The sequence below is a fragment of the Sorghum bicolor genome, chromosome 1 (genome assembly GCF_000003195.3).
Source record: "Sorghum bicolor cultivar BTx623 chromosome 1, Sorghum_bicolor_NCBIv3, whole genome shotgun sequence".
Taxonomy (NCBI): Eukaryota; Viridiplantae; Streptophyta; class Magnoliopsida; order Poales; family Poaceae; genus Sorghum; species Sorghum bicolor.
In genome coordinates this window covers 14,758,150-14,772,687 of record NC_012870.2, presented here as the reverse complement: position 1 = coordinate 14,772,687, position 14,538 = coordinate 14,758,150, and positions in this window count along the sequence as shown.

Sequence of the window (14,538 nt, the reverse complement as noted above, 5' to 3'; positions counted from 1 at the left end):
ACCGACAACCTCAATCCAAACAACTCCGATCCTATTCTTCTGCAGATTCCTCGAAATCCTCAACTTCCTGAACGGGCACTTCCTTCTCATCTTTACTTTATCCGCCCATCGGCAATATGACCGTTACAGTATGCTGCCGATGGACCGACCAGAAGATCCCGCACAGTAAAATATCTCCAGGTAATGGCCGCTCCCCGTCAAATCACCTGCACAATCCCTTGATTACCGTGCGAACAGTTACCATATCTACCTGAGCATCCTCGGGTTTCTCGGATGCGGCAAAGAGATAGGTCAGATTTACCCTTGCCCGTTTTATCCTATAAATAGTTCCTTCTCGGGTACTCCTTCTCCATCACATCATTTCACCATCCCAACTTTTACTTTTTCAGCGGCGGCGCCATTCACAACCTTCAAGACCTCCGATAAGTACTCCTCTTCATCAACTCTGGTGCCCTCAAACGTTCTCTTCACGACAAGATGGCCATTGGCTTCGTCGTCCCTGAGGTCAGATCTCCATCTCATCTCCTGTATTTTTTTCTCGTATTCCTGTTCATCCGCGATTCATCTTACTGAATATCTTCCTTTTCCTTTTTCTTTGTATTTTTTATCCCCCAAAACACTAGGAGTTGTCCAACAAAATTGTCATCCCCACCGATCAACCACACCTCCAATGTCTCGGCCCTCTAGGGGATCCAGATCCAACTGACCTTATCAATGCAGAAACCAACAGGATTCCCTTTAGAGCCGAAACTTTTTCTTTAGATCTGTGGAAAGACACCTTTCGCTCTTGGCCCAGCCCTACTGTAGGGTGGAAAGACTGGTTCTTGAGAGTCAGCAATTCGAATGAAGTCTAGTGGGGTGAAAGGAAGCTAGCCCAATGCATCAGGCTATCTATTGCCGATATGCACAAGAACGAGTCGCTGTTGATAGCTGCGTCTTATTTTTGGTCAGATACCCTTAATGCTTTCGTCTTCGGCCACGGCCCTGTTTCTCCCACTCTTGCCGATGTAGCTATTGTCACTGGTCTAGACGTCTCTTCTGCCGATAGCACCCACTTCTTTGATACCGCTCCTAGTGCCAAAGTGGAGACTCGCGCTATCGGCGGTTGGTCGGGGTACATTCAGAAGTACCGTGGGAAGGGGCCTGTCACCATAAAGGAACAAACCACCTTTCTGAACATGTGGCTGGACAAGTTCGTATTCTGTGGTCGATCGGCAGGACCGACTTCTGTCTATCTATCGGCAGCAGAGAGACTGGCTAACGGTGGCCAATTTCCTCTCGGCCGATACTTGCTTGGCGCTGCTTACCATCTTCTCCATCAGGTAGCCCAGAAACTCCTGCTTGGTCAGTCTATCGGCAACTTGGGAGGTCCTTGATGGTTTATTAACATGTGGCTCAATCTGCACTTGCATAAGCGCCTTGACTTCAACTTGTTCACACAGCATTTCCCAAGAGATATAGCCGAAAATCATGTGTTGGGCGAAGAGGAATCGGCAACACGTGCCCCCCTGAACTTTGGCGAAGCTGCCATAGTTCTACCTGGTTCAGGGAGTAATCCGGATCAAATCGGCCGATTCTTCCAGACTCTGTATGAGGGATTGGCCAGAGATGAACGACCATGGTTGGCTTATGATGACCCAGACAGCATGCTCCCTCTAACCTTCAATCCATTTGATGAAGCTCTTGACAGGGATAATGAGGTGATGATGGCAATTGTGACTCCCAGAGCCATACCAGTGAATTTCTTTGGTAGCACAAAAACCTCTCCCCAAACCTATGAATTTTACAATCCATCGGCCTTAGCCCGTCAGCTAGCTTTCGGCCAATTGCCGATTGCACTTCCTTATGCCGATGTGATAAAACCCAGAGAACCCATCACCAACTTTCTTGAATGGATTCGAGTAGCCCAACTACCACCAAATGCCGATACAGATGTAGATCTGTCAGAATGGGTTCCAGCTGCCTTTATTACTCGGGCATACAAGCTATGGTGGGCAGAATGGAAAGAGCATCTATTCTGCAGATCGGCCCTCTCATACCGCGGCATGATCGACCCCGAATACGAAGTCCCCGATGACACTGTAAGTATTTTAAACCGATGTTTCACTTTTCAATACTATTTCCATCGGTAGCTTACCCTTGTATTCTTTTTGCAGGTTGACAACATCCCCCCATCGGTTAGCAGGAGTGGCAAGCCGATCGACTTGTTTCCATCAGGCCCGATCTCCTCAATCGGCCACAACACTCCCACTCTGGCTTCCGTCGTGCATCGGGGTGTGCGCCTCAGGAAAGTCACCACCAAGAGAGCTCAGACATCACCTACGGTAGCTGCTTCCACTCTGGCGCAGGCTTTCAAGGCAATTTGTCAAATCTTTTTCTTTTACACTGACCATCTTTATATCGGCTACATCTGCGCTTATAAACCCCTTTTCGTTGTTGCAGCAAACCGGTGCATCGGCAAAAGCCAAGCGCCAAAGTACCGATGCCCCCCAGTCTAGCCAGCCAAAGAGAAAGGGCACCAAAGGTGCTAAGGCTGGAACAAAGCGCCAGAAAGTGGCAAGTCCCCCTCCTCCTCCGGTGTCTCCAATTCCGGTGGAGTCCTCTCCTTCTTCTCCAGGAGTCTAGACACAGCAAGCACCATCTCCCCAACCAATGCAGGAAGCACCACAGATGGAAGAACCCCAGCAGGAAGAACCTCAAACAGAAGGTACATCAGCTGACGTGGGTGAACAAACAACTGGCCCGGCAGGTCCAATTATATCATCGGCGATTCCCCTGATTCAGACAACTGTTGTTCCTCCTCCAGGTAACATATTTCGACAATACTTCCGCCGATAAACTTATTCTCATTTAGTCTCATAACCCTTCCTGTCTTCTTTCAGTCGATATCGTCCCATCGGCAACCTTAGCCGATCATCCTGCATCTCCATCGGCATCTTTCAGACAAAGGCAGGAAATAGCCTTAAAACAAGTAAGCCACCCAACCTTTACCAGCATTATTTGCCGATTCTCCGAGTATGAACTAACTTTGCTCTCCCTCCCAGGAACAAGATTCTCCCGACAGCCTGTTCTCCTTCGCCATCGATCTCTCTGAAGAAGAAGGCGAAGAGGCAAGCTCTTCTCAGACAGTTGGCATTACATCGGCAGAGATCAGGACCAGACTGGAGGAATTGTCAGCTCTCCTTCACCAGGACACAGCGCAGTTGGTTGACGACTCCGACCCTACCAAGACCCTGTTCAGAACTCTCAGAGGCCAAATCCCAGCCGATGTCGAAGAAACCCTTTTCCAAGCCGCTCATTTGGAGAGTCGCCAGCTGCAGTACCAGAGAGCTTCTCGGCGTCTTGCCGATAGAGCTGCTCAGACTCAACTCTCCGACGAAATGAGGAAAGAGAAGCTCTTGACCGATGAGAAGCACAAGAACATCGGCATCCTGAGATCTTCAGGAGACGCGCTGAAGCAGAAAATATCCGATCTATCGGCAAGAAGAGAATCCTTGTTGGCAAAACTCAAGGAAGTGGAGGACGCCTTATCCCAAGCTCAACAGGAAGAGAGCCAACTGCCAGAGACCATCAAGCTTCTTAAGCACGAGCGAAACGTTCATGGTCGCAAGGCACTTCAACTGAAGAAGAAACTGAAGCCGATAGAGGGTTCTGCCGATGATGACATTAAGGAGATAGAAGCAGCCAACCAAATCCGGCTACGTGCTATATCGGCAATCCAGGCGCTGCTTAACACATAAAGTTTTCATCGGCATCATATCTGTGCTTTCCTGCTTCCTCAGCTTTTAGTCTAGCCGATAGGACTGTTATCGGCATCTTTTGAAACACTAAGCCCCCAAACATTTGAATCCAGCCGATAGGAGTGTTATCGACATTTAAACTTTTATGCATCGACCCATATGCTGGGGTAGTACTTCTTTAAATATTTGCCATTTAATGCTCTAGGAAATTCAACTCCTTTGAGAGTTTCTAGAATATAGGCATTACCAGGAGCCGATCGACTTATCCGATAAGGACCTTCCCAATTAGGAGACCACTTTCCAAACTTCGCACTTTTAGTCCCGACTGGCAAAATTAATTTCCATACCAAATCCCCATCGACAAACTCCTTAGCCTTCACTTTCTTATCATACCATCTAGCAACTCTCTTCTTATTTTCTTCTATACTCATTAAAGCTTTTAACCGATGCCCTTCTAGATCATCCAACTCATCGGTCATCAAAGTAGCATAATTATCGGCGGTTAACCGATCTTGAAAAGATAATCGCCTGGATCCGGCCTTAATTTCCCAAGGCAACACTGCATCATGTCCATACACCAATTGATAGGGTGACACCTTGGTTGATCCATGACAAGCCATCCGATAAGACCACAGTGCTTCATTTAACAATGTATGCCACCGCTTAGGATTTTCTTCAATCTTTCGTTTAATAAGCTTGATAATCCCTTTGTTAGATGCTTCGGCCTGCCCATTGGCTTGAGCATAATAAGGAGAAGAATTCAACACTTTAATCCCCATACCGATTGCGAACTCATCAAACTCCCCCGATGTGAACATAGTGCCCTGATCGGTAGTAATTGTCTGAGGAATCCCAAATCGGTAAATAATGTGTTCCTTCACAAAATCAATCATATTGGCCGAGGTGACCTTCTTCAAAGGAATAGCTTCAACCCATTTAGTGAAATAATCAGTGGCAACCAAAATAAACTTATGCCCCTTACTAGATGGTGGATAAATCTGGCCGATCAGATCGATAGCCCATCCCCGAAACGGCCAAGGCTTGATAATAGGATTCATAGCCGATGCGGGTGCTCTTTGAATGTTACCAAACTTTTGACAACCTTGACATCCCTTGAAATACTTAAAGCAATCCTCAAGTATAGTCGGCCAAAAATATCCATTCCTTCTAATCATCCATTTCATCTTGAAAGCCGACTGATGTGCTCCACATACCCCTTCATGGATCTCTCCCATCAAACTCCTAGCTTCATCATCACCCAAACATCGGAGAAGAATTCCATCAATAGTTCGATAATACAATTCATCTTCGAGGAGCACATATTTGGTTGCTTGAAATCGAACTCGTCTTTCAACTTTCTTGGATGGATCCTTTAGATAATCAATAATTTCCTTCCTCCAATCATCGGGACCGATTGCCGATATTGCATTAATCATAGGCTGATATCCCGAGGCATGCTGAGCTAACCGATTGGCCTCTTCATTATGCAATCGAGGAATATGCTCTAGTCGGAAATCTTTGAATTCTTTCAACAGTCGCATGCTTTTCTCGAAATGAGTTACGAGAACTTCACTTCGGCATTCATAGCTCCCGGCCAATTGATTTATAACCAACATAGAATCCCCAAAAATTTCAACAGCATCAGCACGAACTTCTCTTAACAACTCCAATCCCTTGATCAGAGCCTGATACTCAGCCTGATTATTTGTCGATGTAGCAACAATCGGCAAGGAAAATTCATACTTCCTCCCCTTAGGGGAAACTAATACAATGCCGATTCCTGCCCCCCGGTCACATGTAGATCCATCAAAGAAAAGTGTCCAGGGCACAATTTCCAAGGCCTCCACTACACCGCAATGCTGAGTCACAAAATCGGCCATAATCTGTCCTTTAACTGCCTTAACTGATTCGTAACGCAGATCGAACTCCGACAGTGCTAAAATCCATTTACCGATCCTGCCACTCATAATCGGCATAGATAGTATGTATCGGACTACATCATCTTTGCAAACAACAGTGCATTCGGCCGATAATAAATAGTGCCTCAATTTAATACACGAAAAATATAAGCATAAGCATAACTTCTCAATGGCCGAATACCTGGTCTCAGCATGAATTAATCTCCTGCTTAAGTAATAAATTACACGCTCTTTCCCTTCAAATTCTTGAATCAAAGCCGAACCGATAACCGTCCCATCGGTAGACAAATACAATCTGAAGGGCTTTCCCTGCTGAGGTGGAACTAGAACTGGAGGATTCGCTAGATATTTCTTGATTTCATCCAAAGCCAACTGCTGCTCTTTTCCCCAAATAAACTCTTGATCGGCTTTCAACTTAAGGAGAGGACTGAAAGCACGAATCTTACCAGACAGATTGGATATAAATCTCCTGATAAAATTTACCTTGCCGATCAAGGACTGGAGCTCAGTCTTGTTGGTAGGGGCCACTATTTTATTGATGGCATCAATAGATCTTCGACTAATTTCAATCCCCCTTTGATGTACCATGAAACCAAGAAACTGCCCTTCCGATACACCAAATGCACACTTATTGGGATTCATCTTCAACCCATGCTTCCTTGTGCACTCTAACACCTTTTGTAAGTCGGCAAGATGCTTTGAGAAATCCCCAGACTTAACCACCACATCATCAATATAGATCTCCACCAGCTTGCCGATGAACTCATGAAATATAAAATTCATGGCTCTTTGATAAGTGGCACCAGCATTCTTCAAACCAAAGGTCATGACTATCCATTCAAATAACCCAACATGACCAGGACACCTAAATGCGGTATTTGGAATATCTTCCTCTGCCATGAATATTTGATTGTATCATGCATTGCCGTCCATAAAGCTGATGACCCGATGACCAGCCGCGGCGTCAACCAACAGATCAGCAACAGGCATTGGGTATCCATCCATCGGCGTAGCTTTATTGAGATTCCTGAAATCAATGCACACCCGAAGCTTCCCGTTTTTCTTGTAAACCGGAACGACATTGGAAATCCATTCGGCATACCGACACTGCCGAATAAACTTAGCTTCAATAAGCTTAGTGATTTCGGACTTAATATCAGGTAGAATAGTGACCGATGTTCAACAATTGATCGGTCTAAACCAGGCATCTCGGTATAATCCCAAGCAAAGCAATCTTTATATTCCTTTAACAAATTGGTTAATTGCTGCTTACACTCAGGATTTAACTTAGCACTAATAAAAGTAGGCCTAGGCTTATCACCACTACCTATATCTACTTCTACCAAATCATCGGCCGATGCGAATCCCTGGCCTAATTTTCCATCATCGGCGAACCTATCCATTAAAAACCGTCGTCAGAACCGACTGCTTGGATCGGTGGAATCTCGTAATTGGCAACTTTGAGAAAATCCTTCTCCCAAACTTCCCCTGAAATGCACCTAGTCCTCTCATAGGTATCCGCCTCTGCTGATGCAATAACATAAGAAGAATCTCTTGGGACAATCTCAATTTTGTCGCCTACCCACTGAACCAGGCATTGGTGCATTGTAGACGGGATGCAACAATTGGCATGAATCCAATCTCTTCCCAACAATAAGTTATAAGCACCCTTTCCACTGATTACGAAGAAAGTTGTCGGCAAGGTTTTGCTGCCGATGGTCAACTCCACACATATTGCCCCTTTGACTGGAGACACGTTTCCTTCAAAATCCTTGAGCATCATATCGGTCTTGGTCAAGTCCTGATCCCCTTTCCCAAGCTTCTGATATACTGCATATGGCATAATATTAATAGCAGCTCCACCATCAACTAGGATCTTGGTCATTGGCTGCCCATCAACCCTTCCTTTGACGAACAGAGCTTTGAGATGCTGTCTCTCGTCATCGGCAGGTTTCTCAAAGATAGCCGTCATCGGATCCAGAGCCAGCTGAGCTATCTGATCGGAAAATTCCAACTCATCACCACTGGATGGTGCAAGAAACTCCATCGGTAACATAAAGACCATGTTAACTCCTGCCGATGGACCTCCTTTCTTAGGATCTGATTGCTGCTGATCTCCAGACTGACCAGAATTTTCGCCCTTGTTTAGCTCCTCTTGCCTTTCACGCTGCAATCTCCTTTTCTGTGTCTTGGTCAACCCTTCAGGACACCATGGAGGGAGTGGCTTTTGCCTTGCTGCCAGGCGTCGGTTCTCCCTTGACTCCATACGATACGTGTTAGCATCCCTGCAAAATATAAACTCATCGGGAACTCGCGCATTAGCCATCTCCTCGAGCTCTTCCTGGTTCCTGGGAAAATATTGGACACGATCACCAAGCCTATCGTGCACACTAAGCCTGCCCCCCAGCCGATCATGAACCGATGCTCTTCCTCTGATCGGCCCATCAAATCGCCGATCGTCATCATGATAACGCCGATCAGTCCTGTCGTACCGATCATAACCATTGCACTCAGGGCAGTCTCTGACAGTAGGAAGCTTAATATTTTCCTCCCAACAATGGATGAAGAACGGGCAGTTCCAATGATCTCTATGCCGATTCCACTCCTGTCGGCGTCTTTCTTCCTCCCGTCGATAATCTTCTTGCTGGCGCCGATACCGATCTTCCCGTTGCTGCCAGTTCTCTCGAGGTCTTCTATGAGTTATAACGATACCAGACCGAGGGGGCCTACCTGAACTGGTTCCTTCCTAGACTAAGCCCTTACTTTTTGCATCGGCAGTAGTAACTTGATGCTGAGGATCTACCGATGCACTTTTCTCGGCTGTTTCCGATGTTAAGACCTTGGCCTTCCCCTTGGCATCCAACATGTTTGTCGGGAAAGGATGTTGGTCTATCTTCATCGGCTTCTAGGTCTTGGAACTGTCAAACTTAATCCTCCTAGACTCTATTGCCGATTGCAGCTGCTGTCTGAAAACTTTGCATTCATTAGTGTCATGAGAAGTTGCATTATGCCACTTGCAATATCTCATCCTCTTCAACTCCTCAGCCAATGGGATCACGTGATTAGGAGACAGCTTGATCTGACCTTCCTGGAGTAGAAAATCAAATATCTTATCGGCCTTAGCGGTGTCGAAAGCGAACTTCTCTGGTTCTTTCTGCCCAAAAGGACAAGACATCGGCTTCTTGTTTTTGACCCACTCTGCCAAGCCGATGACTGGTTCCTCATCAGAATCGGAGCTCGTTGCTTCATCAACAAATGATACTTTCTTGTTCCATGCTCTTTTGGGCTCGAAAGGCTTGACGTCTTGATCAGAAATCCTCTGCACCAAATCACTTAAGCTTTCAAACTCTTGAGAAGCATACTTATCCCTGATGTGTGGCAATAAACCCTGGAAAGCCAAATCGGCTAGCTGCCGATCATCTAGAACCAGACTGTAGCATTTATTCTTAACTGATTCATCATTGCGCTGTCTCAACTTGACCAAGTCGGTGATCTTCTTCTCATGAACCCCGGAGAAGAAGTATTTGTGGAATTGTTTCTCCAGATCGGCCAAAGTAATCACTGAGTTGGGAGGTAATGATATGAACCAAGTAAAGGCCGATCCAGATAATGATGATGAAAATAGACGAACCCTCAATTCGTCTCTGTTACCAGCTTCTCCGCATTGAATGATGAACCTGTTGACATGCTCCATGGTTGACGTGTCGTCCTGCCCGGAAAATTTGGTAAAATCAGGTACCTTGTATCGATGTGGAAGTGGGATCAAATCATATGCAGGAGGATACAGTGTCCGATAAGAGTAAGTGTTGACTTTGGGTTTTATCCCAAATTGTTCCCTCATTACTTCAGCAATTTTATCGGCCCAATATGCATCGGCATCTTGCCGATGAGGCGGCTGCGGGTCCGGCACTTGGTGGCGAACCTCCACGTGTCTGTTCGGGACGTGATCTGCACGGAGCATCGGATTGATCATCTGTCCTCCAATCTGCGGACCACCAAACTGCTGTCCACCGACTTGCTGTTCCCCGAGTTGCTGTCCAATATTCATTGGCTGGCTGGAGATCCCCTGACTTTGGAATCCGGGATAGATCTGTCCTTGCTGGAACCCCGTAGCCTGGTAACTTTGTTGGGGCGATTGTGGAAAGACTTGCTGTCCAAGCCATCCATTATTAGCGTTCATCGGCATAGGCGCTGCCGATGATTGGTAATTGGGTACCATCATTGAATTGACATACCCTGACTGGGCCATAGACCTCTGTCGCACCCAGTTTTGATAACAAAACCAAGTACTCAAATATGTGCGCCCAGGATGTCCAAACACACATATTATCACAAATTGTAAATATATCAAAGTAAAGTACTTTATTACATCGCTTATTCAACTTAAATATCTCACAAAGTCTTGCTCATAGCAACATTATTACATAAAACGGGAAGCTAAGCCCTTGTTGCCACAGGGACACCAACTGGTGAACACCAGCTCTCTAGAAGTCCTGGACATCTTCAGGGAACTCCTCAGTACACACATCTGTTACCCATCCGGGATTTTCATTGTAATATAAACAAGTGTAAGCGCACCATGCTTAGCAAGTATAACATAGGGGTATATGAAGGCTCAAAGGCTTGACTCGGTTTAACAGCGGTTAGCATTTTAGTTGGTCATATTTTATTTACCAAGACTTACTACTTTTAGTGAATGTCCAACCCTGGTTACATATGAATTAATCAAAGTTATTATAATCCCCAAATATAACCAAGTAACCGCTAACCAAGAAGGATCCAGGCCGCTCATGACCGAGAGCTCGGCTGTTATAACAGGTTTTAGATTTCTGCATAAATTGTACAACTTTACCCCCGAGCCGTGGTTCCCTAGTGTCGGGGTTTACAAGGCCCACACCACTTCTACCGAGGAAGTGTGACCGGGTCCCACTACGTAACCTTTCACTAGTCACCCTAACAAAATAGTAGCCGCGAGGTTTCAGTGGCAAGTGTGCATAGACGACCTCCTTCAAGAGGCACATGTGGTCGCGGCACTGTACACACCAAGGTAGGAGTGACATCTATACACCACGAGGCACCCCCCCCCTCTAGCGCCTTTCGGTAACTACTAAATTGCGAGAGACATACTAGTTATATGATTAAGGTCAGAGCCATTTGACTCTCGGGATTGTACGTATCCTCCTGGGTGGCCGCTTCAGGATTAAGTCCTTATGGAGAGGAATCTAGAGCTTTCAAACCCAAGCTCTAGCCCCCTGAACCAAGTTACTAGTACATATTTTATCATGTTGCATACACCAATTTAATCAGATTAATTTATTAACTTGAGTTTTGAGCATAGCAAGCAACTACCTACATAGATGCACACCTTCCCATGGGTAACAAGGCTTTGTGGTACAAAATTTATCTAGGTAAAGTCCTTATAGGTATTTCCAATTTAGACACATGCATATGTATGATTTAAGTAATATTCATAGGTACAAGGAAGCCTATATTACACTTGCCTTCCTCAAAAGTTTCTTCCTGGTAGAGCTCCACAAACTGCTCCTCAACCACTCCAACCTGATCTCCTTCTATTCGTGATCCAAACACCAATCAATCATCCATTCCAATCATCACATGCATACAAATAGAGTTCTATTAGAACAGTACACCAAACAGTGAAAACAGTGACTGAAAAGTATTTAAATCTACTCTACGCATTTCTACGAACACATGAGCGAAAGAATCACTCTAATTGGATTTAAAACGTGAAAGTTATGCATAAAACAAAATGAATGGCATTTCTATGGATAAACTGAATCCAAAAACGAATTTAAAAGAATTAAAACTGACTTTCTAACGGGTCTGGACCGCGCGCACTATTATTTAAAAGTACAGGGCTCAAAACGAAAGAAAACAGGATTAAAAAGAAATACTTTTGAACTGGATTGGACCGCGGGTTGATTTGCTTGAAACAGGGGGGTTAAACTGCAAAAACTCCAGCGGCCCGCGGCTGACCGCGTCGCTGACCGACAGGGGGCCACGTGGCGTGCGGGGATTGGCTCGGTCCACCACTGTGCGCGTGGACCGGCCGGCCGAGTGTTGTGGACCGCGCCCACGGGTCCACGGTGGACCGGTTACATAACCCCGAAGGGGTATGTAATCTGGACCGTTGGGATCTAATCGGGCGGCTCAGGAAGGAGGGAGGCGGGGTGCTCGCCTGGCCGAGGCCGAGCACGGCGGCGCCATTGTCGCCGACGAGGTGAGCTCCTCGGAGCTCACCGGAAACTCGTTCCCGGCCACTCCAAACCAAACTAAAGCTACCGAAATGATCTACGCGACGAGGCGAACTCGATAGAGCACAAAGAAGGGGCGGGGAGCACGTCGGGACGACGGCCCCGCGGTGGTGCCACTTCCGCGGCCTCGGCGAGCCTCGGGCTCGGTGGTCTAGCGCTCTAGCTCAAAATTGAAAGCACGGGGGGTATCGTAGAAGTACCGCGGTTCCGATGGAGATGCTCGCGGCGTCCGAAGGTGCTCCGAGCAGTGTGGCCACGAGCGCGGCGGTCTGGGGAAGAAAAGGGCGACGGTGAGCTCAAATTCGTGGCATACAAGATCAAAACAAGGATGAAATCGATGCCTACGGTCGCGGCGAGTCTCAACCAAACTCCCGAGACGATCTCCGGGCTCTGGGTCGCTCGAGCAAGGGGAAACCGAGGTGGGGGATCGACTCCGAGCTCCGGTGGTGGCTAGGGCAGCAAGGGGGGGCTCGGCCTGGGGTTTTATAGGGCGAGCAGGGGCATTGAGGGAGCGCGCATGCGGGCGTTAACTCCCGGCGTCAAGGCGGCTTGATAGAGCCCCGATTGATGGCCTCCATCAATCGGCGCTTGAAGGGGGATGAATGCCCCTAGCGGTGCTCCCGGCTCGGTGGAGAAGAAGGGGGGGGAGACGCTGACGTGCGGACCCCACGGTGCAGCGAGAGAGAGGGGGAAGGGTGAGCGCCGACAGGCGGGACCCACCGCGCAGTGAGAGGGGGAGAGGGGGAGGGCGCGCGAGCTGACCGCGCGGAGTGGGCCGCGCCACTGGGCCGCGTGCGCGCGCGGAGCGGGCGAGGGGCGGGGTGCTAGGCCGCCACGGCCCAAGGCCAGGGGTGGGCGCGGGGGTTCAGGCCGGCCAGGGTTTGGGGGCTGGGCCAGATTTGGGTGAAGAGAAATAAGAATAGGAGAAAACTCTTTTGTATTTTCCAGAACTATATATTTGTATAGATCCCTTTAATTTGATTTTTAAACCAAACAACCTAGTCTTACAATCAATCAAAAATATTATGCACCAGCATGAATGCAGCATTTCATGTTTCTAAACCTTATGGTTTATTTTAAATAACTCCAAAATTGTTATTTTGCCTAAATAATTCTCAGATAATTCATATAATTGTGCCAAATTGAATACTAATTTGAAAATAAATTTTTAGGGTGTTACAACCTCTGTTGTATCAGCATTGAATCTACCGATGCATTAGGCATCTGGAACATTGAATCTTGAGGATTCCCAGTGTGAGGCCTTGCAGTAGTAGTTGTTGTATACCGGGGACTCTGGTTCAACGGCGCATTGGGAAGCGCCGATGTCATAGGAGTCTTGCCCCTCATGTCGGTTATCTGCGATGTACCTGGCGTCAATTCTGGAGGCATACCATAACCCCACCAGTTAGGAGGAAGAGTCAACCCTGACATTGCCGATGCCAACATATCTGTAGTCAGCTTATTCTGTCCACCTGAAGTCTGCGGGTTAGTTGTCATCGGCACAGATAGTGCACCAGTAGCTCCCGATGTACTTGGAGGGACGACAGATTGTGCACTTGCAGCCGTCAAAGCAGCCGATGGAGCCGTGACCTCTGGTGCCGTTGGCTGATGATGAGAGGGGCCCACATAATCTGGTGGGATTTGTCCTTCCTTGAAAGTTCTTGCCACGGCATTGAAAACCGTATTAGACAGTACACCAGCTTGGTTGATCAAAGCTCGGTTAATAGCACTGTCAACCATATCTTGAAGCTTGCCAGGATTGGCTTCGAAGGTAACCTGCCGTGGTGCCGGCAATGCATCTTTCTGGATCACCTCGCCGCTCCTGTTTATGCTGAAAGACCTCAGGCATTGCAGCTTGAATTCTTCCATGGCTTGGGCAATAGCTTGCTTCTGCTCATCCTTGAGATTGGCCTCCGTCACGGGGATGACGTTCTCCTGATCGAAGTCAGAGATCGACATGTTGATCTTGATCTTGAATCTTGTCCCACTGGGCGTGCCAAAAGATGTGTTGATGCAAAACTAATCTGCAAACACAAAGGGCTAATACCCAATTCAAACGTTAAGGCGTGCCAGCCGATTTGACCTTACTATCGGCAAAGGTGATAACTCGAATACTTTAGTCCTGACAACAGCGATGCGCCCGGATGTCACGGCTAAGAGGTACTCACGCGGAACTTGAGAACACGCCGAGCTTAAGTCGACGAATTCCTAAGAACTCGTAATAAAAGGGAAAAAGTATGACGAAGTCGTCGAAAAATAGATGCTGGAATATGAGTAAAAACGTGTGTTTGATTGATTGATAGATGTCTCATTACAAAGCCCTAGGGTCCATATTTATACCCTGCTCAAAGAGCTATAACTAAACACGACCAGAATTCGAATTCCAAATTACACGGAATCCGTATACAAAACGACTTAAACAAATAAGGAAATAACTCAGCTATCCCTGTGACAAATTGAAACTCTTCCACAACCCGATCAGCAGCTTCCAGACTCCCCCTCTGTATCATCGGCAGACTCTTTTGCCATGGTCATCGGCAGACCTCCTCATCATAGTCATCGGCACAGACACATCATCACCTGTAAACTTAGTCACGTCCAACC